Here is a 25,311-nt window from a genome sequence, read left to right on the forward strand (position 1 = left end):
AGGTATTCCTCGCGGATGCGTGGAGTGAGGCGGGACCTCGGGGGTCTTGTACCGAAGAGTAAGAGAGAGAGAGAGAGACCCACTACGTGCGAGCGTAGATTCACAGGGACACGGCCCTTCGACGCAAAGACGCGAGTGGGACAGCGCCACAGAAAGACACGAAAGTATGTATTTATTGACAAGACAAACAACAAGAACACGAAGACTACAAAACACGAAGTCGGTTACAACCGAACAGGCCGGCGAACAGATGCCGATACCTGTTTGTAAACGCACAGAAGGACAGGAACAGGTTGGAGGTGTACGCTCCGGTACACCGATTCCGCTTGTGGACGGTTTTCTTCACGACATCGTGTTTTCCCTTCTCTTGAAAACTCCATCATCATCTTTGACATTGCCTTCATTAGATATTCCTTGTCCATCTTCATCCTCCCCTACCGCTCTTCACGTCGGGTTCACCAAAGATGTCGCGTTGTTACGCGCGTGCGTGTAGAAAGGCGGGGGACTAGGGAGTGACGGAGCGTAGGAAGCCGTGCTTCACCCTTTCCGGGGCACCCTAGGAGCACACCGGAAGCAACCGAAGGGAGAGAGAGAGAGTGAGCAGGCAGGCAACATTGACTCTCGCACGAACATTGTTGGGGTGTGTGTCGGCACAAGAATTCTCTCGAAATGCCTTCACTTTGGAGGTAGGAGGTGAATTCGTTGGAGAAGTACTCCTTTCCTCCATCCGATCGTAGGCATCGAATGTGTCGACCGGTTTCTTTTTTGACTTGACGTTTGAGCTTTTGGAAGTGGGAGAGCACTTCGCTTTTCTTCTTCATCAGGTAGATCCACGTGTAGCGGGAGTAGTCGTCGATGAAGGTTACGTAGTATCGGCATCCGCCGATCATCGGCGTTTGAGCCGGTCCCCATACATCCGAGTGTATGACGTCGAGGAGGCCTTTGCTCGCGCGGCTCTCCTTCGGGAATGGGAGTTGATGTTGTTTGTTGAGTTGACACGCTTCGCATTCTCGGTCGACTCGTTTCGACTCGAATGTCGAAAGTCCGATGACAACTCCCTTGGTTTGCATCGCTCGAAGCCGTTGGAGGTTTGTGTGGTCGATTCTCTTGTGCCACAACTCGATGCTTGTCTTGATTTTGAGACCTTTCGCGTACATTGCTGATTTCACCTCGTTCGAATCGAGGATGAACATTCGGCCGTCTCTCCGCACCATAGCTATGAGTCGGCCATCTTTCTCAATGAAACAACCTTCGTTGTTGAAGCGAACTTGCATTCCTTGCTCCACGATTTGGCCAACGGAGACCAAATTCTTCGTTATTGTGGGCACGTGCAAGACATTCTTGATGCAAGTTTGTTTGCCTTCTTTCCTGAATGGGACATTGCCGATGTGTCGAATGGGGTGTGTGGTGTGATCTCCCGTCTCTATGAAGCCGGGTTGATCCGGCGTTCGTAAATCACGAAACCACTCTTTGTGAGATGTCATGTGATGTGAGGCGCCTGAATCAATGAACCACACGTCTTCCGAGTTGGAGGTGCTTGCGGAGTTGGAATCCGTGATAGAGTTCGCTCTATGCCTCATTACGAACATTCCGCCACGGTCGCCGTAGTCGGAATTTGGGGCGTAATTTGTAAACATTTCACTACGATCATCGTAGTCAGAATTCGACGCGTGATTCGTGAACATTCCACTACGGTTGTTGTGGTTGGAGTTCGATGCGTAGTTTGTGAGGTGTCGACTTGTTGAAGCCGACTCACATCTCTTTTTCCGACACTCCGCCTCGTAGTGGCTGATTTTGTCGCAATAATTGCAAGTTGTGGGCCTCGTTTTCCGATCATGTTCGGTGTCGAAGCTCCCCCTTCTTCCAAAGGTTCCTCAATGGCTTATGTGAAGGTTTGAGTTCCCTTCGTGTGATGGGTTGAATTGACCTCTTCTACCGCCGTGACCTCCTCTCGACCACCGTCCGAATTCGAGAAGAACATTTGTCCTTCCGACGTCTTGCTTTTGGTTCGGACATGGTTCTCTTCGACCAATAGCATTGATTGGAGGTCGAAGAATGAAGGAGGGTTTTTCTCGCCAAGATTGCTGCCCGTAATGGATCGAATCGTTGTGCGAGGCCGCCCAAGCATACTTGAACCATCTCGTCTTCGTCGACTTTTATTTTGATGGAGCCAAGCGAGTCACAACTGCTCTTGATCTTGGCCGTGTAGTCCGACACAGACATGTCTTTTTGCCGAATGTTGTTCAACTCTTGTCAGAGTTGAAGCTTTCGGGCAGTCGTGTTGGCGGCGAACATTTTCTTTAAATTCGCCCACGCTTCTTTAGGCGTCTTGGCATCTCAAATGTGGCTAAGCATGTGGTCATGGACACATGTTGCCAAGCAATACATGACTCGACTCGCCGCTTGCTCCCATGTTGCGTAGTCGGCGTTCTTTGAGTCGGGTCGATTTTCTTGAGCGTTGTTGATGTAGCTCCAATACCCTTGGCCGACGAGGTATTGGGTCATCTTGTACTCCCAAGATGAATAATTGCTCCGGTCTAGCTTTTCACTAGGGACTGAGATACCCATTTGTGTGTTCATGTTGATTGTAGTGTCTTCTCTTCTTTTGCTTTCCTTCCTTCGGTCACGTACACTACGGTAGCCGATAGCCGGATTTTGTCGTCGGCGTCTCGAACACACAATCAAGGAGTCGTGTGGGCTTAGTGGATTTTCTAAACCACACACTCTGATATCATGTTAAGAATTAGGTAATTAATTAAGCAAGGGTCAATTAGTACCTAATTATGTGATTAAGTTAAGTGCGGAAGATTATGTGATATGTGTGTGTATGTGTGTGAGAGGAAGAGAGAGAGGAGAGATACACTTATGAACAACACAAGATGGGGGATGAGTAAACTAGAGTGTATATTATAAAACATCATCAAATACAAAAATACCATCAATGAGGTATATATAGATCTTATGTGCAAGGGTGCACATGTGTGAGGAGAATATAGGTACAACTGTGTAAGTCCTATATTAAATGACCTTAGGAGTGGAGGATCTAGAATATCCTACTTAAGTACAAGGTCCTATTTAAGTCGTTATAGTCAACACTTCTAACTAGATTCTATCTAAGTAACTATGAAGTTACATGGTTGACTAACTAATTAAACTAAGTTGAGCTTGATCTCTCAACAGCTTGCAAGGAAAACTAAACCTCCTTTCGGTCAAGTCCACCGATGAGATGGAATGCACCACTGGAGCTGGTGCATACCGATGCGTGTCAAGTCAATGTGAAGTCACATGTTGGATCGCAATACTTCGTGACGTTCATAGACAACCACAGCCAGAAGTTGTGGGTTTCACCGCTGAAGACAAAGGATCAGGTGCTATCCGTCTTCAAGGAGTTCCAGGCGAGAGTGGAAAGAGAAACTAGCTGGAAGCTGAAGGCGGTTCGAGCAGATAACGGAGGAGAATACCGGGGGTAGTTCGAGGAGTACTACCGGTCGAAGGGAACCCAGTTCGAATTTACCGTGCCGAAGATACCGGAATTGAACGAGCTGGCTGAACTGATGAACTAGACCATAATGGAGAGAGTCTGAAGCATGCTAGCACATGAAGCAAAGAAAGACACCCACAATTGCAAGTGGTTGAGTGCCATGCAGGACAAGATGGATTCCATGCATGATAACCACACATACGAATTGACGGAGTTGTCGAAAGGAAAGAGGCCACTTCGGAACAAGTGGCTGTACAAGTTGAAACCGGGAGACGCCGGAAAACATCCATCTGGACGGTATTGAGCATAGCAGCAAGCATGGACCTCCAGGTAGAGCAACTGGACGTCAAGACGACATTCCTACATGGCGACCTCAAAGAAGAGATCTACAACATCAACCGGAAGGATTTTAGAAGAAAGGGAAGGAGCACCTAGTATGACGGCCGAAGAAGAGCTTGTATGGATTGAAGCAAGCTCCTCGGCAATGGTACCGGAAGTTCAACTCCTTCATGACCGACCAAGGGTACCACAAGACACAAGCTTACCACTGCGTGTTTGTGAAGAAATTTGTCGGAGGCGACTCCCTGATACTCTTGCTATATGTGGATGATATGTTGATCATCGGACGAGACCAAGTCAAGATACAAATGTTGAAGAAGGCTCTGAACCGGACCTTCTCAATGAAAGATTTGGGTCTAGCAAGACAGATTTTGGGGATGCACATCATCTGGGACCTGTCGAAGAAGTTGTTGTGGTTGTCACAGGAGAAGTACGTGACAAAGGTGCTTCAACGGTTCAACATGTCGGAGGCGAAACCGGTCGGATCGACACTTCCAGCAAATTGCAAGTTGTCCGGAAAGTAGAGCCCAAAGAAAAAGGTAGAGAAATCGGATATGGCGAAGATACCATATGCCTCTGCCGTCGGAAGCTTAATGTACGCAATGGTGTGCAGTCGGCTGGATATTGCATATGTTGTCAAAGTAGTCAGCCGGTTCATGAGCAATCCAGGAAGAGAGCATTGGAACACAGTCAAGTGGATACTCCGATGTCGTGATGTTTTCGACACATAGTGTGAAACCACCCTCAAAAGAGAATCAAATAGTGGTCCAAATAAACTCAGTTTCTTAAGTCAACTATAGTAATAAATGAAAGGATAAAAAGTTAGAAGAGGTTTTTGAAAGTAGACAAAAATAGAGAAAAAGATGGGAAAAGAAAAGCTAGAAGTGGATATGAGGAGCAAGGCCGGGTAAAAAGCTCATAAGGTCCTCGTCAAATGTCTAAATTAGAAAAGAAAAGTTGCATAAGAAAGCTAACCTAAAGAGCTTTCCAAGAATTTCTTGCATGTGAAAGTTGAGGCTAGAAAACAGAAATAGTGAGGAAAAGAAAAGTAGACTCATATAGACAAGTTTTTCTTAGCGGAAAAAGACAAGCAATCCTAAACCTATAAATAATAGCCTATTCTAGTGAAGAAGGGGGGGAGGGAGAAGGAACGTGGAAGCTCTAGTCAATTGGAAAGTGGAAGAAGGATCAACAACATCGAGAGGCATCATCAACAAAGAAACTCCTTCTATACTCCACTCTCTTCTTTCCTCCACCTCTCTTCCACCATTCCTTTATAAACAATCCTTCATATTCACATCCAACCCATTGTAACATGATTCTTATATTATAAAAGAATCTATTATATTGATATAAACTAATGTTTTATTTCATCTACTTGTCTTATGTATAAATCTTGATTGTGCTTATTTGTTATCGTCATTTGTGCTTATTTGTTTGTGTGTCTTGTGACAAGGGAGCGCTTTGGGCTTGCCCATGCACCTCTCCTTTCACAAAGGAATTCAAACCTACGTGTCTTATATGTTATCGTCGTTTGTGCTTATTTGTTTGTGTGTCTTGTGGCAAGGGAGTGTTTCAGGCTTGCCCATGCACCTCTCCTTTCACAAATGAATTCAAACCTACGTGTGTTATATGTTATTGTCATTTATGCTTATTTGTTTGTGTGTCTTGTGGCAAGGGAGCGTTTCGGGCTTGCCCATGCACCTCTCCTTTCACAAAAGCATTCAAACTTACGTGTCTTGTGTGTTCGTGCGACTTGTGGCAAGGGAGTGTTCGGGCTTGCCCATGCACCGCTCCTTTCACAAAGGAGTTCGAAATCGTGTCTTGCGTGTTAGTGTAAATCTTGCTTGTGTGTTCGTGCGACTTGTGGCAAGGGAGCGTTCGGGCTTGCCCATGCACCTCTCCTTTCACAAAGGTGTTCGAAATTGTCTCCCGTGTGTAAACCTTGCTTGTCTGTTTGTGCGACTTGTGGCAATGGAGCGTTCAGGCTTGCCCATGCACCTCTCCTTTCACAAAGGTGTTCGAAATTGTGTCTCCCGTGTGTAAACCTTGCTTGTGTGTTCATGTGTCTTGTAACAAGGGAGCGTTCGGGCTATAGCCCATGCACCTCTCTTTTCACAAAGGCATTTGAAACTCTGTCTCTCATGTGTGTAAGTAAGCCTTTTCCTTGTGTGTTCGTGTGTCTTGTAACAAGGGAGCATTCGGGCTTGCCCATGCACCTCTCTTTTCACAAAGGCATTCGAAACTCTGTCTCTCGTGTGTGTAAGTAAGGCTTTTCCTTTTGTGTCTGTGTGTAAGCCTTCCTCACGTGCATTCGTTCGCCTTGTGACTAGGGGTTGATTCAGGCTTGCCCATGCACCTCTCCTTTTCACAAACACGTTCGAATACTCATGCCTTGTTTGTGTAAGCCTTCCTTGTGTTGTGGGTGTGAGCCCTATTTCCTTCCAGTCCATAACCTCGACGGTTCCACCTCACATCCGCATATAGTGACGGATTTTCACGACACTGGTATCTGAAAGGCACCTCGAGTATGTGCCTCCGGTTTGGCTCCAGTAAACCCCAACATGACAGATTCACATATTCAGATATGTTAGCTGATGCGGATACCAGCCGGTCTACATCCGGATATGTCATGACTTATGGAGGGGGAGCTGTATCATGGAAGTCGAGGCTGCAGAAGTCCGTTGCATTGTCAAGAATGAAAGCGGAGTACATGGCAGTTGTGGAAGCCGACAAGGAGATCATCTGCATGAAGGACTTCATCAGAGAGCTAGGGATCCGACGGGAGGAATTCTGGCTCTACTGTGACAATCAAAGTGCCATCCACCTTGCGAAGAACGCGGCCTACCATTCTCGGACCAAGCACATCCAGAGGAGATATCACTGGCTCCGGGAGAAGGTAGAAGATCAAGACTTTGTGCTAACGAAGTTCCACACGAAGGAGAACGGATCAGTTATGCTGACCAAAGTGCTTTCAATCGACAAGCTGGACGCGTGCCGAAGACGGATTGGATTAACGAGAAATCCCATGCCGGAGTGAAGGGGGAGTTTGTTGGGAATTCGGTCCCTTCGGATGGGATTTGGATGAGAACCGGAGGAGCTGGATGAAGAAACCGGATCCGGAAGGGTTCCGGATGAGACCCGAAAACCGGATCGAGTGAATCCAGATGGATCCGGTGCAAACCGAATCCAAGAACATATGTGTAAATATGTTTCATAGTGAGCCCATCGAGCCTATATTTGTAAATAGCCCTAAAGTCATATAAGTATAAATATGACTTAGGGCAACCACTTTATGTGCGATGAGAGTTGTTGATAGAGTGTGTACACAGTGAGTGAGAGAGAAAGAGAGACATAGAACGAGTTTTCTGTTGTAATCGCTGGTTGGCGAAGACATGGAGCTCGAGGTCGTTGCCTTCGAGGTTCATATTGTATTCCTCCCCTCATAGTGATAGGTGGAGTCTGTGGGCTCCTGTGGTTTTTCCATTTAGGGTTTTCATTTAAACATCCTGTGTCATCTAGTCCCGGGGGCTCCACTATATTTAAAGAGGGTGTATCACGTGCGTTCAAGATATCTTTTATAAACCCCTTATACATATGTTTTTTAACTATTTTAGAACCCTTTTGTAAAAAAACGGTTAATAAAAATACCCCTTATTGTCAATATATATTTTGACAACAACTATTTAAAATACCCTTACATAGAAAAACGCATGCATATCAATGTGCATTATATTATTTGAATGAGTTGGGCATATTTTATGCATGGTTGTATGTATGTATGTATATGTTATGTGTATGTATTGTGTTGTATTCCATGTCTTGTATTGTATTGTATTGCATGTGTATGTATGTATGTATTGTGTTGTATTCCATGTTTATGTATTGTATTGTATTGTATTGTATTGTATTGCATGTGTATGTATACATGTACTATATTGTATTCCATGTTTATGTATGTATGTATGTATTGTATTGTATTGCACGTGTTGTATGTATTGTATTATGCCATGTGTCTATGTTCAGTGTGTCTATGTATGTATGTATATATGTGTTCTAAATATGTGCATGTTAGATCTATGTGAATGTGTATTCTATACATGTCACAATAAAATAGGTTGGTAGTGATGCCAAAACTCATCACTATTGGCATCACTCACATACAATCATTTTGCAACGTGTTTATTTTTTGTTTTTACTATTTTTAACAAGTATTTATTTATTTTTTTCTTCATTTTTGTATTTTTTGTTTTTCTTTTCTACATTTTTTTTGTTTAGAATGTGTTTGTTGTGTGTGTATGTATGAATGTATGTTTGCTTGTTTGTATGTATATTTTCATGTATGTAAGCGTGGAGAGTATGTGTGTCTTCATACCACCTTCATTCAAAGAATAGGATCACCTTCAATGCCATCTTCTTTGACATGCCTATGTAACATTGCATGTATCGTGGTTTCATGGAAGTGAAAAATGATATATTTAACAGAAGATATATCATAACAAGAATATACCATGTGATGTGCAAGAATAATTCACAACATTCAACTTGAGAAAGAACTTCACTACATGAAGTTGCTACAATGCCAAAACAAACACATACCGAGTTTTTCTCTAAGAAAACTTCAGCATTTAAGTCCTTAAGTTCCTACAATGCAACCACACACAATTCTTTTAACCTTTAAACATCTCTTCCATAGCCATAGCCCCTAATCTCTCTACGAAAGAAACATAGCAAGTAAGCTATGGAACCCACAAAGGTTCAGATTCAAGAACATCTAATCTGAAAGGTTTGGTCTCAACAACAATATTGATCATAGATAGGTTTGGTCTTGACAAATTAACTGTTACATAATGAAAACACATTGTGGGAATTCATGTATCCAATTCACAACAAATAAAACCAAAATAGAGTTTCAATTATGCCTCTTGTATTAGTAACATACTTAAACATGACAAATTTACCTCAACCATGGAAACTAGCACCGCAACCATCATGCTGACCATATGACTTGCATGAAACGTCGAAGCACCCCATTGAAGAGTATAAGGAATGCAAAGCTTAGAAATTCACAATTTCGGCAACCTTGATGTTCCATCTAAATATCAACTTAGATACGTATAACTTGCAATATATAACTAGGAATTACTAAAAGAGAATCGGTAGAGGAACAATGATTTTATATCACCAAAAAATGTGTATCCAATATTTATCCATGAGTAACACATTTATGTAAGTGTTATTCACCATCGTGTTACATCACCCTTACATGTTCTTCCTTGCCCAAAAATAGATAACATTGAGATATACATTCACATCACTTATATTTATTGATTTTCAAAGGGTGACTCTATCTAATTGCCCGCACTTAAAAAACGATGTTATATTGTGCAATGAACAATAGAAACAATCAATATGACTCAAATTACCAAGGTGATGAAACAACCAATGACGCTCGATCAATCCAGCAATTGGAAGCAATAACATCAAAGGCATGTATGTCTGTAGGCTCCCATTGGTGTCAGGAGGTATGCATAGGCCCAAATGATAGCCACGCCTATGAGCGTTGAGAATCATTCGGAAAAAAAAATCCCAATTTAAAATTCTTCAAGAACTACATTTTATGATTGTATTAAACAATGAAACTTTTGAAGTGAAAGCATAAACAAAATGCTCACAAAACACATTAAACATGCATGTCATTACCTTCATGCGACAACAACTTTTGGATAATTATTTGGTTGATCCCATTTTCCACACTTTCCCAACTTGCAAGTATAAATAAAATTATTTTAATATCTGACCCAAAATTGACAATTCTTTCAACAAAAATGCATATTTCTTAATGTTTGTTGCGTAAAAATACCATACCCATGGAAAAATCATTAGGAGGAGAAAAACTACACAACATGATTACAACAACGGTACATACAACCCATAATGTCGAACTTTTTAGATCAACTCACTTGCAATAGCATGGATGGATTTTCACATAATATTCCTCTGTGTGGAGGAGCTCCAAACTATGACCTATTGTTGTAATTAGCGGGTGATTTAAGGTTATTAAGGTTCCACACCACATATTTGTCCCATGAACCATAAACCATGATAGGATTCGCAGTAATAGGTGACAAGTAGCATATGATACCCAACCGGTGTGTGCATGTCCATCTTGGATAGTATAGTTGCACTCGCCGAGAGTGTTCCAAAGCTTGATGAATCGATCCCTCGACGTGGAAACGATCTGACGATTGTCTGCAGAGAAGGCAACGCTCAGAACGTCTTTAGAGTGTCTAGTGAATCAACGGTTTGTGGCACCGGAGTAGAGATCCCACAGATCAAGCTCTCCATCCCAACTCCTTGATACTGATAGAGCAAACTTCCTATTGGAAGAGATGGCAACATCTTATACGAAATGACCATGACCTGTGAGGCGTTTCTTCGTATTGCCATAGTTTTCGTCTCGGGTGAGGGACCACACAACAAGAAACTTGTCTCGAGAAGCAGAGACAATCATGTACCCATTGATGATGGGGCAAGAAATGGAGGTGAGCCAGTCGTTGTGGCCGCTGAGTTTTCCGCCACGGTTTCGATCTATCTCTGTCTCTCCCCTCTTTCTTGCCCCACATCAAAATATGTATACTCCCCTCCCTTTCATTCTCTTCATCCCCCCCCCCCCCCATTTTTTGCTAAAACACGAATGTAATCCCCCTCCCCCTTTTCTTCCCCCCTTTTTTTGAAACAATTAGCGTGACTTTGTCACGCGTTTTAAAAATAATGTTGTAGTGTGTGTGTGTGTGTGTGTGTGTGTGTGTGTGTGTGTACATGTGCCTTACGTATGTATGTATATTTGGTGTGTGTGCATATGTATGTATTATATTGCATGTGTTGTATGTATGTATCTACTATATGGGTAATTGTGTATGTTCTATGCATGTGCTTATGCATGTATTGTGTATATGGCATGTGTGTATGTATGTATTGTATGTACAACATGTGAGTGTGTGTGTGTGTGTGTGTGTGTGCACGCGTGTTCTATAGATGTGCTTATATATGTATTGTATGTATATCATGTGTCTATGTATGTATGTGTTAATGTTAGTGTGTGTGTGTGTGTGTGTGTTTTCTATATATGCATATGTATGTATGTATTGTATGTATCATATGTCTATGTATGTATGTATGTGTTATGTGTGTTCTATATTTCTACATATGTATGTATGTATTATGTATTGTATATATAGCATGTATGTATGTGTTATGTGTGTGTATTTTCTATTGATGTACATATGTATACATATTGTATTGCAGGTGTATATATGTATGTGTGTGTGTGTGTACATATTGTATTGTATTGCATGTGTTGTATGTATTGTGTATGGCATGTGTGTGTGTGTGTATGTTCTTTACATGTGCATATGTATGTATTCTATGTATGGCATGTGTGTATGTGTTATGTGTGTGTATTCATGCATACAATACAATACACACACACATACAACACGCACCACATACATATATACACATGCACATATGTATGTGTGTAGGTATGTACATTTGTATTGTATGTATGCATGCATGCATGTACATGTATGGATGTAAGTTGGTAACATTTATAAATGTATAATTGTAGGCATGTGTACGTATGTACACAATGTATGAATGCTATATGTATGTTCATGTACGAATGCATGTATGTGTATATATGTAATATGTATTGTATTTATGTATCTTTTCAGGGTTTTTTCGTGTTTAGTATGTGTATGGCTCATATATGGATGTATGTTTGCAATATGCACATAATATATATGCATATATCCAACGTATGTGTAAGTATACATATATCTAATGTGTGTGTGTGTGTATGTAACTTATAAGTATTGTAATTTGTATGACCCTGTATTACCTATGTATATATATGGTGATATGTGGAATATGTATGTATGTATGTATCTGTATACATATATGCATATGTCCATGTACATGATTCGATGTATTTGGATGTGTGTTTATAATATGTGCATAATATGTATGTATGTGTATGTGTATGTAGTGATATGTAATAATGCATGTACATATGTAATGTATGTATGTATGTGTATGTAATATACATATATAATGTATGTATGTGTGTAATATGTACGTAATATGCACTCATATATATGATGTGTGTGTATGTATGTAAATATTTAAGTATTGTAGTTTGTATGGTCCCATATAACCTATATATATATATATATATATATATATATATATGGTGATATGTGGAATAAATGTACATATGCAAATATATACATATATATATATGTAATGTATGTATGTGTATGTAAATTTGTATATTGTGTAATATGAATGGATTATATGATATGTAGCATGTAATTTATTTATGTGTTTGTGTGTGTGTGTGTATATATATATATAACTTGTTTGTATGTATGTAGATTTGTAATACATATAATATTGTCACTATACGTATTTATGTGTATGTGTATGTGTGTGTATATATAATATGTAATTTATTTAGGAATGGGCTATTTGCCCCCCCATTTTGGCTATTTGCCCCCCCCCCCCCCCCCAAAAAAAAATGTGTCACTATGCTTATCCGCCACAACAATTATATTTTGAGCACGGAAATGGTCCTTGATAAAACTGATTAGAGCCCCTCTCTCAGTGAAGGTTCTATTGATAATTGAAGTTGAAGACGAAATGGGGGATTAGCAAAACTACCAGAAATTTGTGGGGCAAAATAGCCAAAATATTGAGAAGTACCAGAAATTTGGGGGGCAAAATAACCAAAATGTTGAGGACTACCAGAAATTTGGGGGCAAAATAGCCAAATTGTTGAGGACGACCAGAAAATTGAGGGGCAAAATAGCCAAAATGTTGAGAACTACTAGAAATTTGGGGGGCAAAATGGAGGGGACAACTATGTGTTGAGCTACGAAGTGAGAGCTATCAGAGAGCTATCAAAATGTTTTTTTTTGGTGAGGGAGAGAGAGCTATCAAAATGTTTTTTTTGGGGTGAGGGAGGGGGAGGAGCCGAGCTATATCAGAGACTGTTTTTTTGTTTGGGGAGGGGAACGAAAAAGGGTTTGGGGGGGCCAAAATGGGGGGTTAGCCAAAATAGGGGGGCTAAAAAGTTTTTTTTTAGGAGGCCAAAAAGGTTTTTTTTCTTTTTTTTTTTGGGGGGGGGGGGGGGGGCAAATAGCCAAAATGGGGGGGCAAATAGCCCATTCCTTTATTTATGTATGTATATTTTTTGTGTTTGGTATGTATATATGTATTTGTATATAATTGTGTGCATAATAATATATGTGTGTAATATGTAACATACAAAATATGTATGTAGCATGTATGCATTTACATATATGTATTTGTGTATGCATTTACATATGGTAATATATATTTGTACATATATTCGTGTTTAGTCAGTATGCATTATAAATGTGTGTAATGCATGTATATACATATTCATGGATGTAATGTTTGAATGTAGGTATATGTGATGTATGCATGTATATGTATGTATGCTACTCCAAAATTGACTATTGTTTGCATAATATATTCTTTACTATCTAATTGAAATATCTAATATTTCATGGGCTTATGTAATTTTTTTCTATAGCGTAATTGATAACACGCTTATGTAAATATATTTTTTATCTATTTATTAATACCCTTATGTATATATATTTTGTATCTCAATGGTTAATTTAAACCCCTTTTGATGAACTCACGTGCTATCATACAAGTTTTGACAGTGAAGCTCCCGAGCATCTAGTTTTAGTTTGTCTTTCTTCCATTCGTTGTTTAAGACTTGGTTGTGGCCGAGCGCTATTTTCCGCACTGTTGCGCACGATTTTAGAATTGAGAATGGCAGCAATCTCAAATTCAGGTTCGTCCAAGAACTCAACAAGTGGTGAGGGTGTTGTAAGACGGCCCGGAATTGAACTTGCAGTATAAGGTTCCAAAAGGGATACATGAAACACCAGATGCAGACGGATGTGTGGAGGGAGGCCAAGACGAAATGCAACATCACTTATCCTACCAGTGATCATATAAGGGCCAAAACGTTGGTAATCCGATTTACTGCAAGGCTAAGTGGTCTTGATGTTGCGTTGGAGAAGCCATACATGATCCCCAACGCGGAACTTTTTGGAGGAGTGTAGGTGATGACGATCCACAAGCCTCTTGTGTGTAACTTGAGCATCATGCAAATTGTGGAGAATGGTAGCGTGAATTTCTTGGAGGTGACTAAGATGATCCTTAGTAGCAAGGTTGGTAAGAACGTCTGGATGCACATTCATCGTCCACCGACTCGGATGATAGCCCGTATTTGCGAAAAATGGAGAATATCCTGTAGAAGAACGGACTGAGTTGTTGTAAACTAATTCAGCCAAGTGCAAAAAATCAATCCAATTATCTTGTTGGTAGTTGATGAAACAACGAAGATATTGCTCCAAAGTTTGGTTGGTACGCTTAGTTTGGCCATTAGTCTTGGGATGATAGCCCGAAGAAAGCTTAACCGAAATGCGGAGAAGTTTGAACATGTGCTTCCAAAACTTTGAGGTGAATTGTGGACCACGATCACTAATAATATCATCCGGAAGACCATGATATCTAAATACCTCCCGCATAATGAGATCGACCACCTCTTGACTGGTAATAGACTTCGTACATGGCAAGAAATGTGCCATTCTGGTAAATCGATCAACCACTGTGAGAATTGCATCAAAACCTTTTGAAACTGGGAGATCGGTAATGAAATTGAAGGATTTTCAGGAATGGGAAGTGGTTGTAGTAAGCCATAGGATCAATGCCGAGGACTCTTTGATCGACAACATGTATCACAGTTGCGAACATACTCCTCAATAAAATTACGAAGGCGAGGCCACCAATAGTGTCGAGAAATTAATTCTAGAGTTTTGCACACTCCAAAATAACCAGCCATTGGTGTCATGGCAATGTTGTAAAACTTGTAGTCATGGCGGACCATCAGGAACATACAATAGGTTTTGTCGAAACAAAAAACCACCATGCCAATAGAACTGATGATAGTCCTTACGATGGTTTTTCGACTGTGAGCAAGAAGCACGATCGGGGACGATATGATCCAAAACATCCTTGGCGAATTCATCATTGGCCATATGATCTCGAATGGAATCAAGAAGAGTGGGATCTTCAAAAGTTGTTATGGCATTAACTACCATTAATCGTAGGACCCAAAAGGATTTGTTTTTGATGGTCGAATGTAGGTTCCCCTATACGAAGTTCCATATAAGAGCATCGAGAAAGATCATCTACTTTGCCTTGCTACATCCCGGGGCGATATGTGATGACAAAGTCGAAGTGAGTAAAAAATTGCGCCCACCGGGCTTGTCGCCAACTCAAGACTCGAGCATTTTGGAAATATGTCAAGTTCTTATGATCATTGTAAACAATGATCTGCTGAAAAGAACCTTCTAGAAAATGTCGCCATTGTTGAAATGAATCCACAATGGCAAGAAGTTCTTTGTCATGGATCTCGTAGTTGATCTTTGCAGCTTCAAACTTTCGGGAATGAAAGGCAACAGGGTGTAGTTGTCCATCATCACCAATCTACGATAGGACACTCCCTAGTTGATCTCTTTAGTGGTGTTGGAAGGTTTTACTGATACTGTGAAGTCAAACATTGCTTCCTTGCGACCTTCCTCACGCAATTGATGTAGCGAAATGGTTGCAATCCTATGAGTAGATCCTCGGGTTTGTCGATGCCGGATTTCTCTTGTTCTCCAATCTATGTCTGGGTTATGTAATTTGAACCATGGTAACCCCAAGACAATTGGATGATCTGGACTACTAATTATATTAAATGATACTACACACACCAAGTTATCTAGGACAACCTGAACCGGCTCTGACTCTTCTACAATTTTTTCAGAAGCAATGGTACGACCATCAATAACTACTACAGATGCTGGGCAAGAAAGTTTTCTTAGGGATATTTGATGAGCTTGGGCAAAATTCCTATCCATGAAGCAAGAGTTGGCTCCAGAATCTAAGAGTGCTAAGACATGTACTGGAGGAGTACTTTTAGTACTAACCATTACTTGAGCTAAGAACACATTGCTAACTTGCTTAGAGGAAATGGAACCATTAATAGGTTGCATAGATCTAGGGCTATCCAGCCACACGGCTCCTATTTTGGTTGGACTTAATTGTTTAACTCTTCCTCTAGTTGACTAAGGATTTCAAATTTGTTTGAAAGGCTTGGGCTATTAGGACTATCAGACACGCCTAGAGAAATAGACTCAGGTTTCGTACTATTAGTACTAGCAGTTATTTGATTTACACGTCTTCTTGGTCGATGGGGACAGTTCACTACAATATGCCCTTGTCCATTGCAATAAAGACATAATCAATTTGCCTGGCGTCACTGCTTTTCCTCTTCTGATAATGGCCCACGACGACTTGTGGTGTCGATTTCCATTGCTCGGTGTCACTGCATTAAATGATTCCCTTGGGAATGGCTTTGCTACAACTGAAGCGTAGGTGGGCTCTGATCTTGTCCTCGGCATTTGGAGTTGACGTTCCGAATGTCTTTCGAAGAGGCGGTTATCGCTTCTATAAATGACTTTGGTTCTTTAGGGAAAGTCACGAGTAAATCCTTGACATCGTTACGTAGGCCATAACGAAATTGCTCCATTAATGCTTGGTCATCCCAAGGGATATTGGAGGCGAGTAGACGGAAATCTACAGCGTATGCGGAGGGAGAGGGGAGAGAGGGAGAGGGAGAGAGGGAGAGAGGGAGAGAGAGAATGGTGATAACAAAAGGATATATTATGTGAAAAGAATATACAAGGATAGCGAGGAGGCTTAAGACTGGCGTTGAACTGATTGGGTTTGCGATAATGCCATGTGCCCCTTTTTATAGTGGCTTTAGGAATACTTTTGACATTTCTAGAATATTCCAGAGAAATCTAGAATATACATGGATTTCCTAAGTGAAATAATAAATAGAAATAATATTTTTTGTATTACAATGTATAGCTTAGTAAGGCTTTTGCCCATGTGCCACTAGGTCATGGGTTCAAATCCTTTTGAAGCCATACCATGCTAAATCATGACAAGGACCAACTACAATTGTGGCTGATTGGGAGTGATTTCAACTTCTCGCAGATGATGGCAAACAACAATTCTCATCTTTATTGTGTGGGGGATGTTTGATGTTCAATCATATTCAACAAGCTCTTTAGATTTGTCAAAGGCAAATTAACTTGGCTAATACTTATACATGGTATGGTCTTTTCTCTCCTTTGAGCATTTTAATAGGTGGCATATGCTAACCACTGTAGAATAAGATTTTATGAGGTTGGAGATGTTGGTCTTCTATATTTAGTGGAAGACGAAGTTGAAGTTATGTAGTTAGCCTCCCAAAAACCCATTAGGGTTATTGCTCGATTAGACAAGAATATTTTCTTAGATCCGAATCCTATTTTGGCGAACCATGCATTACAATTATGCGCATTGCAACGTAAGCCGGTAGAACACCCTAATTGGAACCTGGATGATTATGCATGGCAATTGGTTGGAAGGTCCTCGTCAAATGAACAAGACAATAGGATTCTCCCTTTTTTCTAATATTATGTGGCCTATGGGAGACTCTTCTTGATGCAACGTCATTGCGTAAATCCTGTTGCACAAAAGTATTGGGAGTCAGGTGCTATATCATTTCAATATTAGGCGGCATATAGGAAACGTTTATGGGCTCTACCATGTATAGAAGAGCAATTTCTTTTAAGTGGTTACTACTGCATTATGCTTTACCTGATAGTGTAGGTTTTCATTTAAAAGGACAAGTTGATGATCGCCACTATGTTTGTTGCCGATTACATGATGAGACTTTGAAACATTTGTTTTGGACTTGTATTGCGACTTGAAAGTATTAGGGAAGAATATTAAGGATGTTTTCCCGTAATTATACAGGAGCGGTTTTTACATGCAAGGTTGTTTTTTCGGGGTCTTTAGATGTGCAGGTATCCTTGTACGAGGTGGAGAAATGTGCGGAAGCATTGTGTTGTCGTGGTAATCCGCAAGTGTGTGTCGAAAGGGGGGCGGGACCACGAGGGTCTCGGACGAGGAAGAAAGCGATGCTAGGAAACCGACTCTGGACACGTACCAGGGTTAACCGAACACGAGAGAGAGAGAGAGAGAGAGAGAGAGAGAGAGAGAGAGAGAGAGAGAGAGAGAGAGAGAGAGAGAGAGAGAGAAAATGAGAGAGAGCACGCGCGCAACGACTCTTATGTACATGAAACAAAGGAGGGGAGCTATGCACCCGACACCATCAGAGACACCATTATGCACAAACAGTCATGAATATATATATATATATTAAGGGGAAGATACAACCCTAGCTTCGAGCCAGGCTACACTCAGAAGAAGAAGAAGAACTTAACCCTAACAGAGCTTTGCCGCCATGGCTGCGGCGCCCAACTTCTCAAGAAGGAGAAGAACAAGAAGAAGACTACCAAGAAGTTACTAACCCTAGAAAAATTCTTAACAAAATGACCCTCGACCAAAATGGTATACCCTTATCACTCAAAATGGGCAACCCCTTCACAAGTGACCCCTCCCTTCCTTTTATAGCCCAAGGAGGGAGGAACATTACAATGTGGGATAAATACTCCCCCTTATTCTATACACCGTTTCCTACTATACACATGCACATGTTGCACACCACCGACTTGCCCATTCCACCCCAATTTCACACTATAGCCGGAAATCTTCACGACAGTGTGTGTTAGAGAATAGAATTGAAACAGTTGTTCCTAACAAATTATAGGTTTTAAATGTTTTAAAAATTCTTTTATTTTGAAATATTGTTTCGATTAATGCTTTATGGGTGTGGTGGAAGTGTCGTGGCAGCAAGAAATATTAAGGCATCGAGTCGAATTGTGGATATATCTTCCCTACCATGACATTCACCGGCAAAGATTTCAAACAGATTGCAAGGATTTTTAAAGTGCAATGGAAATACTCTTGCATATGTACCAAGGAGAGGTTGGGATAGAATCGAACTCTATTATAGAGGTATTGCTTCTTTGCTCTAGCATGGGAGCTTTGGATGAAGGAACAAAATTACATCATATACTAAAGAAAGGGGGTGTTAGGCCCAATTCCTATTTGCAGAACAATCTTTTGAATATGTACACAAAATGTGGTAGCTTGGTTGAAGGAAAAGGGGTTTTTCAAAGCATGCCTATGAGAGATATTGTATCATGGAATGCAATGATCACAAGCTTTGCAAAGAGTGGTAATTGCTTTGAAGCCTTGAAGTTATTGTCTGAAATGTTGGGTGAGAATGTGAAACCAAATAGAACTACTTTTGTATGTGCATTGAAAGCGTGTGCCCCTCCAACATATTTGGAACAGTGAGTTAAGAAAGTTCATAAATACATAGTAGATCAAGGATTGGAAATTTATATGATGGTTACGAGTGCTCTTGTGGAGATGTACGTTAAGTACAAGTGTATAGATTATGCCAAGAGTGTATTCAATAGTATGACGATAAGAGATGTTGTCTCATGGACATCGATGATGTCTAGATACTCTGAGTGTGAATGCAGAGAAGATGTTCTCATGTTATTTTACCAAATGCTTCATGAAGGTGTACAACCAAACAGGACGTGGTCTCTTGGATTGCATTGATGTCTGGATATGAACTACAAGGTGATGTAAAAGAGGCATTGAGGATTTTTTATCAAATGGAAGAAAGTGCAGGTGTAAAGCCCAATGAGGGGACTTTTGTAAGTGTCCTCAATGCAATCACATCCCTTTGTACCCTAGATTCAGGATTTTCTATCCATGTAACTATAATAAAGTATCATTATGAATCAAACATTTATGTAGGAAGTGCCCTAGTTGATATGTATGCAAATTGTTGTTGCTTGGAGGATCCGTGTGTGATGTAACAATCGGCAACGGTTCGGTTCGGTTTGAGAGGGTCCAAACTGAACCGTTTAAATTTTTTGAAACTTGAACCAAACCAAACCAAACCACGAAACCATTAAACCGAATTGTTAAACATTTTTCAAACCGTTAAACCGTTAAACCATTAAACCGTAAAAACCACGGTTTCGTGGTTCGGTTTCAGTTTTCAACATAGCTCAAATTTTTAATTTTTAAAAATTTAAAATATTTCGTTTTTTAAAATTTTTAAAATTTTTAAGATGTTCCTAAAATGTGAGAATAAGGTCTAAAATTGAAAATATTGTTTTTAAACAATTTTTAAAATTTTAAAACTTTTTTTAAAATAAAAAAAAAACCCGTTGAACCGCGGTTTTTTACTGTTGAAACCGATCCGAACCGTTAATAAAAACGTAAACCTGAACCGAACCGTTGAAACCGTTAAGCCGTTAAACCGTAGTTTAGCAATTCGGTTCGGTTCAAACCATCGAACCGTTGCCGATTGCTAGTGTGATGGTCAACAAAATGTTCCATCCTGATACTATAACATGGAACACAATTATTGATGGATTGGCGCAGCATGGTAATCCAAAAAAGCATTAGAATGCTGTGAAAAAATGAAACAAGAGAATGTGATGGTAAATACACAACATTCCTCGATGTTCTTTCAACATGTAATCACGTTGGACTTGTGGGTGAAGGACGACATCATTTTAGTTCAATGAGTTATGTTCATCATATCTTAACAACAACAGAGCATTATGCTTGTATGGTTGATATCCTAGGTACATCGCAACATCTTGAAGCAACAACTAACTTGTTGCAAAATCTTCCTAATGAGCCTTCTTTATCATCATGGACGGTTGTTTTAAGTGCTTTCCGACTTCATGGGAATGTTGATGTGGCAAAAGAAGCAATTGAATTTATCATCAAGTTGGAGCCACAAAAAAGAAATTGTGTTATGTGTTGTTATCTAACAAATATGTTGTTGAAGAAGGGAAAAAAAAAGGAAAAAAGGCAATGATCTTGATTTGGTTCAATGCTTCACGTATATGTATAGGGACTCCTTTGTTGACTTTTATCTAGAGATTGGACTATTCATATTGATGATTTGGACAATGATATGGCATCAGTGTACTTTCTTTGCTTATAACGATTGGCTAGGTTTTTTTTTCTTACTTATCTTTTCCTAGAAAGACTGGTGAGGGTCGTATGTAAAATTGGACTATTTTGTATATTGCATTTGGCCACTTTAATTTTAATACCAATGGAGGATATTTTTTCAAGAAAAAGGTTGAGTTTCCCACTACACTAAATACCTACAACCAAGCACACTCATATCACCTTCATACTCAAGCAAAGAGTATGTGTTCATCTCATAACACCCCAAGCATTATAACAAAGACCACACAAAAAATGAATCACCCAAACAATGACTATGAGAAGGATATTGAACACCAAATGCAGCAATAATATTGACAAAGGCCGCAAAAAGACAAATATCAAGCCATCACTAGCACTCGAGAAAAAAAAAAACATACCCAACCAAAATCAACTAGTTATGGGGTTGAGATGAGTAGGTCATCTTCCACTGCATCAACACTTATCTAGGTATACTTTACTCCAACTTCCAAACCACCATTGACTTTTATTCACTTGTCATAACAGTAAATTACACTCTTTTTTTTGTAGATCGGCACTTGATAAAGTACAATCATCCTTGTTAATGCCACTATGGAAATGATAAAGGCTATAGACTCAAGTTAATGAATTTATCTTGATACACTACTGTGGTGTCAATACGACAATAGATACCATTGCTAGAATAGAGTTCTCCAAGGCAACATCACTAATGCAACGAGTACCCTCAACTTTGAATGGCTTCAACATGTGTGCCAATGGTTGCATTATCCTTGAGAACTTCCTCCATTCCATTACCATCTTCAACCTATCAAACCCTGACCCTATAGCAACCTACAACCACCACTCACCTTTTGAGTGTTAGCATGCAATCACCTCCTTGCCCACCCCATCATTGGGTCTTGTACTCTATGAAAATTCACATGGTATCCCATGATCCCCACACCATGCATTTCACCTTACCCTCTCTCCATCTTTTTTCCCACTACAAACCTTGATTTCCCTCACATGAGAATGTGTGAACCCAAGACTGTGCTCTCCTTAGGTTGGGGAAGATTTTTAGTGCACATCGTATGCTTCACTGACATTGGAATGAAAAGAGAAAGAGAAGATTTGGATATTAGGGCAAAGGGCCTTGCATCCAAAAATATGAAAGGGGATAAAGGTCATAGCGTGAAATGCACATACAAAAAGGTACACCACAATAGTACTTAAAATGTAAAGAATTATAAAAGTTAAATTATTAGCCTAAGTTTACTTTTTATTGGCTTCTCATTATCTAAACTAGATATTCTCTTTCCTTCTTCTCTCATAGATTGGTGGTACTTGCTTAACTCTATAAGTCTTGCACTTATAATGTTTGTGTTCTAACCTTGTGATTAGATTTCCTTCTCCTTTAATGTGTTTAAGAGTGTGATTTAAGTCTTTAGTTAAGTACATATATTTCCTCATTTGGTTAGTTTATTAACTATCAAAACGAATCTCTTAACATTTTTTGTAATACATGCGAGGAATTCACATAAATGTGATGTACTAGCAAGTTGCCCAAACACATCGACACTCAAGCATATAAAGTTCATGTTTACCTAGCCATAGATAACCAAAACAAGGAATATGAAAACGACCCATAAGGAATGTTCTGCAACAACTGGACAAGCCCCTCTATCAAATGGATGTGAAGTAAGATTGTCCTCATTGATAAGCCAACCATAACATATGCTTGGTGGGGCAGGCATATGTTTTGTCTAAAAATGTGAATACACAAATTGTGGTTCTGAATGCTCACCCTACATATCATTCTATCTAGAAAATCTACTCCATATTCATTTATTTTAACTATTGCAAATCCTGTTTGGATTATACCTACTTTGTATATTGGCATGAGTCATGACCCTTTGTTTGTCATTAAATGAGCATATATGGTCATAGCATTTATAATATTGAATTGATTATTTGTTGGAGCTTTCATATTAGTCATTGAAGCATTCATTCTAGGGAAAAGTACCAGGATACCCCTGGAAGTTCGTCTATTTACCAAAATGCCCCTGGAAGTTCCAAATTTACCAAACTACCCCTATGTCCAAAAAATTACACTTTATAAAGTAATTATACATGCCAAGGAGACATTCAAAATCTTAAGCATGTACTCATGTAATTTGATTGAATGTCTCTATCTCTATCTCTATCTCTATCTCGATGTTGATGAGTACATGCTTAAGATTAAAAAAATTCCTAACATGAGCTTCCAAAAATCACATGGGAAGCAAGCATAAAGTTTCAAGAGATATATTAAAGTAAAATTTTGTGTTCTACTTGGACGCAAGATATAAAATGGTTTTGAAAATGGGATGAGACTCACTTTTCATGATGCATCATTAGATTCCTCTATAATTGAGGCCGTTTTGCACTGTCAAAGTATCGTGATATATGAGGGAAATGTGAAGGTTCCTAACTCATGCATTATACTCCCATTGTTGCACCTAATTACAATTCCATATCATTTGCCAACAGGGAAACCACACACATGAATACATGTTAGAGCCCATCTCATTGTCTGTTATTTGAACCATTGCTTCCATACGACTTGGCTCTTACTCACTTTGATACAAGATGAGACATGGGGACACATGTGATGAGACTCATCGACTAAGCACATTTTGCTTAAGCAAGTTTGGGAGTCTAAGTATCACATTGATACAGTTTGCTTTTTTTTATCACATTTGAATATTCTCTCCATACATTTTCGTCCAAGTCGAATCCTTGTACGAATTTCTCTCCCAATTACAATGTGCGTGCTCAATAGCAAATTTTCATTAATAAAGTTCTTGAACATCAAGAGTTGCTAGCCACTTTCACATGTAATTAATAAAAATGTTATATTTTTTATATCATAGGTCATATTTGACCTTTGAAGATGATAATCAATTGTAACATTGAGTTCAATCCTCATAATGGGCTAAGCATGGTCTCAATGATCACAAGTCAATCTCTCTTGGATGTCTCTCTCTCTCTCTCTCTCTCTCTCTCTCTCTCTCTCTCAAATTCAAATATAATAATTTTTGTCGCTTCTCCTCCATCTCTAATTGCTAACTTGGTGGTTCATGACATAGTACCAAACTTCAAGAATTGAAGTTGAATCCTCACCATGGGTTATGTCTTTCCATTGGTTGTAATTGGTCTCCCGTGGACGTTAAAAAACGATGTCCCATATATGAGCTTAAGACATTAGTTAAATGTGTACGCCATGTGCATCAAGAGACTCTTTTCTTGATCCTGTAAGTCATGTTTCTAGCCTCCTAATGATATAAACAATCATTTTTAGCATATGAATTTTACAAACTTGAGACTAAATCAAATTATAGAAAACAAAATAATGAGCACAATAGTACATTATGTTTCTTGAGACAATGAGACAATTGGTTGAGGTTATTTCTTTAAAAAGAATTGGCTTATCGTCATGCAGAAGTACAACTTTCCATGTAAATAGTGTAAAGCATAGAACAAATACACGTATCGGGATGTCGACATTTAATAGAAAATTGTTACTTTTTGGGGAGCATAATGAAGCAAATAATTGTAATCTAAGCGCATCATTGATTCATAGTTTTGGAATATATAGTTTTGCTCAAACATATTCACATAATGTTCTTCATAATCTTGTCCATGAAGGTACCCTACAATACAAACAACCCACCTAAGACAAGAACTCTTCATGCATCAGTTTTGACGTAGCACATGAATCCACTACTCCACTTTATTCCAACAAAGATTCTCATCAATTCGGCAACAATTCATAATATTTCCCATAAGGTTCATGATACACACACACACATTATATGTATATGTATATGTATATGTACACACAACATATACATATACATGTATGTATATATATATATATATATATATATATGCAAAAGAGTATATACACATTTATAAACACTTTATACATACACATACTAGTCTCTTTACATAAGCCATATGGTGCACTCGTAAATCATTAATCATGGTATCCAGTTTTAACACATTAGGATGTTTTATACTATTGTGTTGAAACACGTAAACCATGATATGGGAAATAAAACAAAATGAAAGTGGGACTCTGTCCTCTGGACAACATAGACATCCCGAATTGAGCATGGGGGTTTTCATTCCAATATTGTTTGGACTTTTGCCGGGTCCATGAAAACACCCTGGGATGAAATAGTGTATCCCAAAAATTCGACTTGTTTGCAATCAAAACTACATTTCTCAAGTTTGGCATAAAGACCATACTTCCTTAGGCGTTCAAGTACTTGCCGCACATGTATATCATGCTCCCCCTGTGTTTTAGAGTAAATCAATAGATCATCTAGGTAGATGATTAGAAAAATATCCAAGAAATCCCGGAAGATGTCATTTGCCATATG

At 39.4% G+C, this 25,311-nt stretch overlaps 2 pseudogenes; one reads left to right on the forward strand and one right to left on the reverse strand.

The window, feature by feature from the left end:
- Positions 1–9,840: 9,840 nt before the first annotated feature.
- LOC147860743 (small ribosomal subunit protein RACK1 pseudogene) lies at positions 9,841–14,514 on the reverse strand (annotated as a pseudogene).
- Positions 14,515–18,774: 4,260 nt separating this feature from the next.
- LOC147860744 (pentatricopeptide repeat-containing protein At2g03880, mitochondrial-like) lies at positions 18,775–20,848 on the forward strand (annotated as a pseudogene).
- The last annotated feature ends 4,463 nt before the right edge of the window (positions 20,849–25,311 follow it).

Source organism: Azolla caroliniana, unplaced genomic scaffold, assembly GCF_043228905.1.
Source record: "Azolla caroliniana isolate FFs.n. ecotype wild unplaced genomic scaffold, voAzoCaro1.0.p SCAF_8, whole genome shotgun sequence".
Taxonomy (NCBI): Eukaryota; Viridiplantae; Streptophyta; class Polypodiopsida; order Salviniales; family Salviniaceae; genus Azolla; species Azolla caroliniana.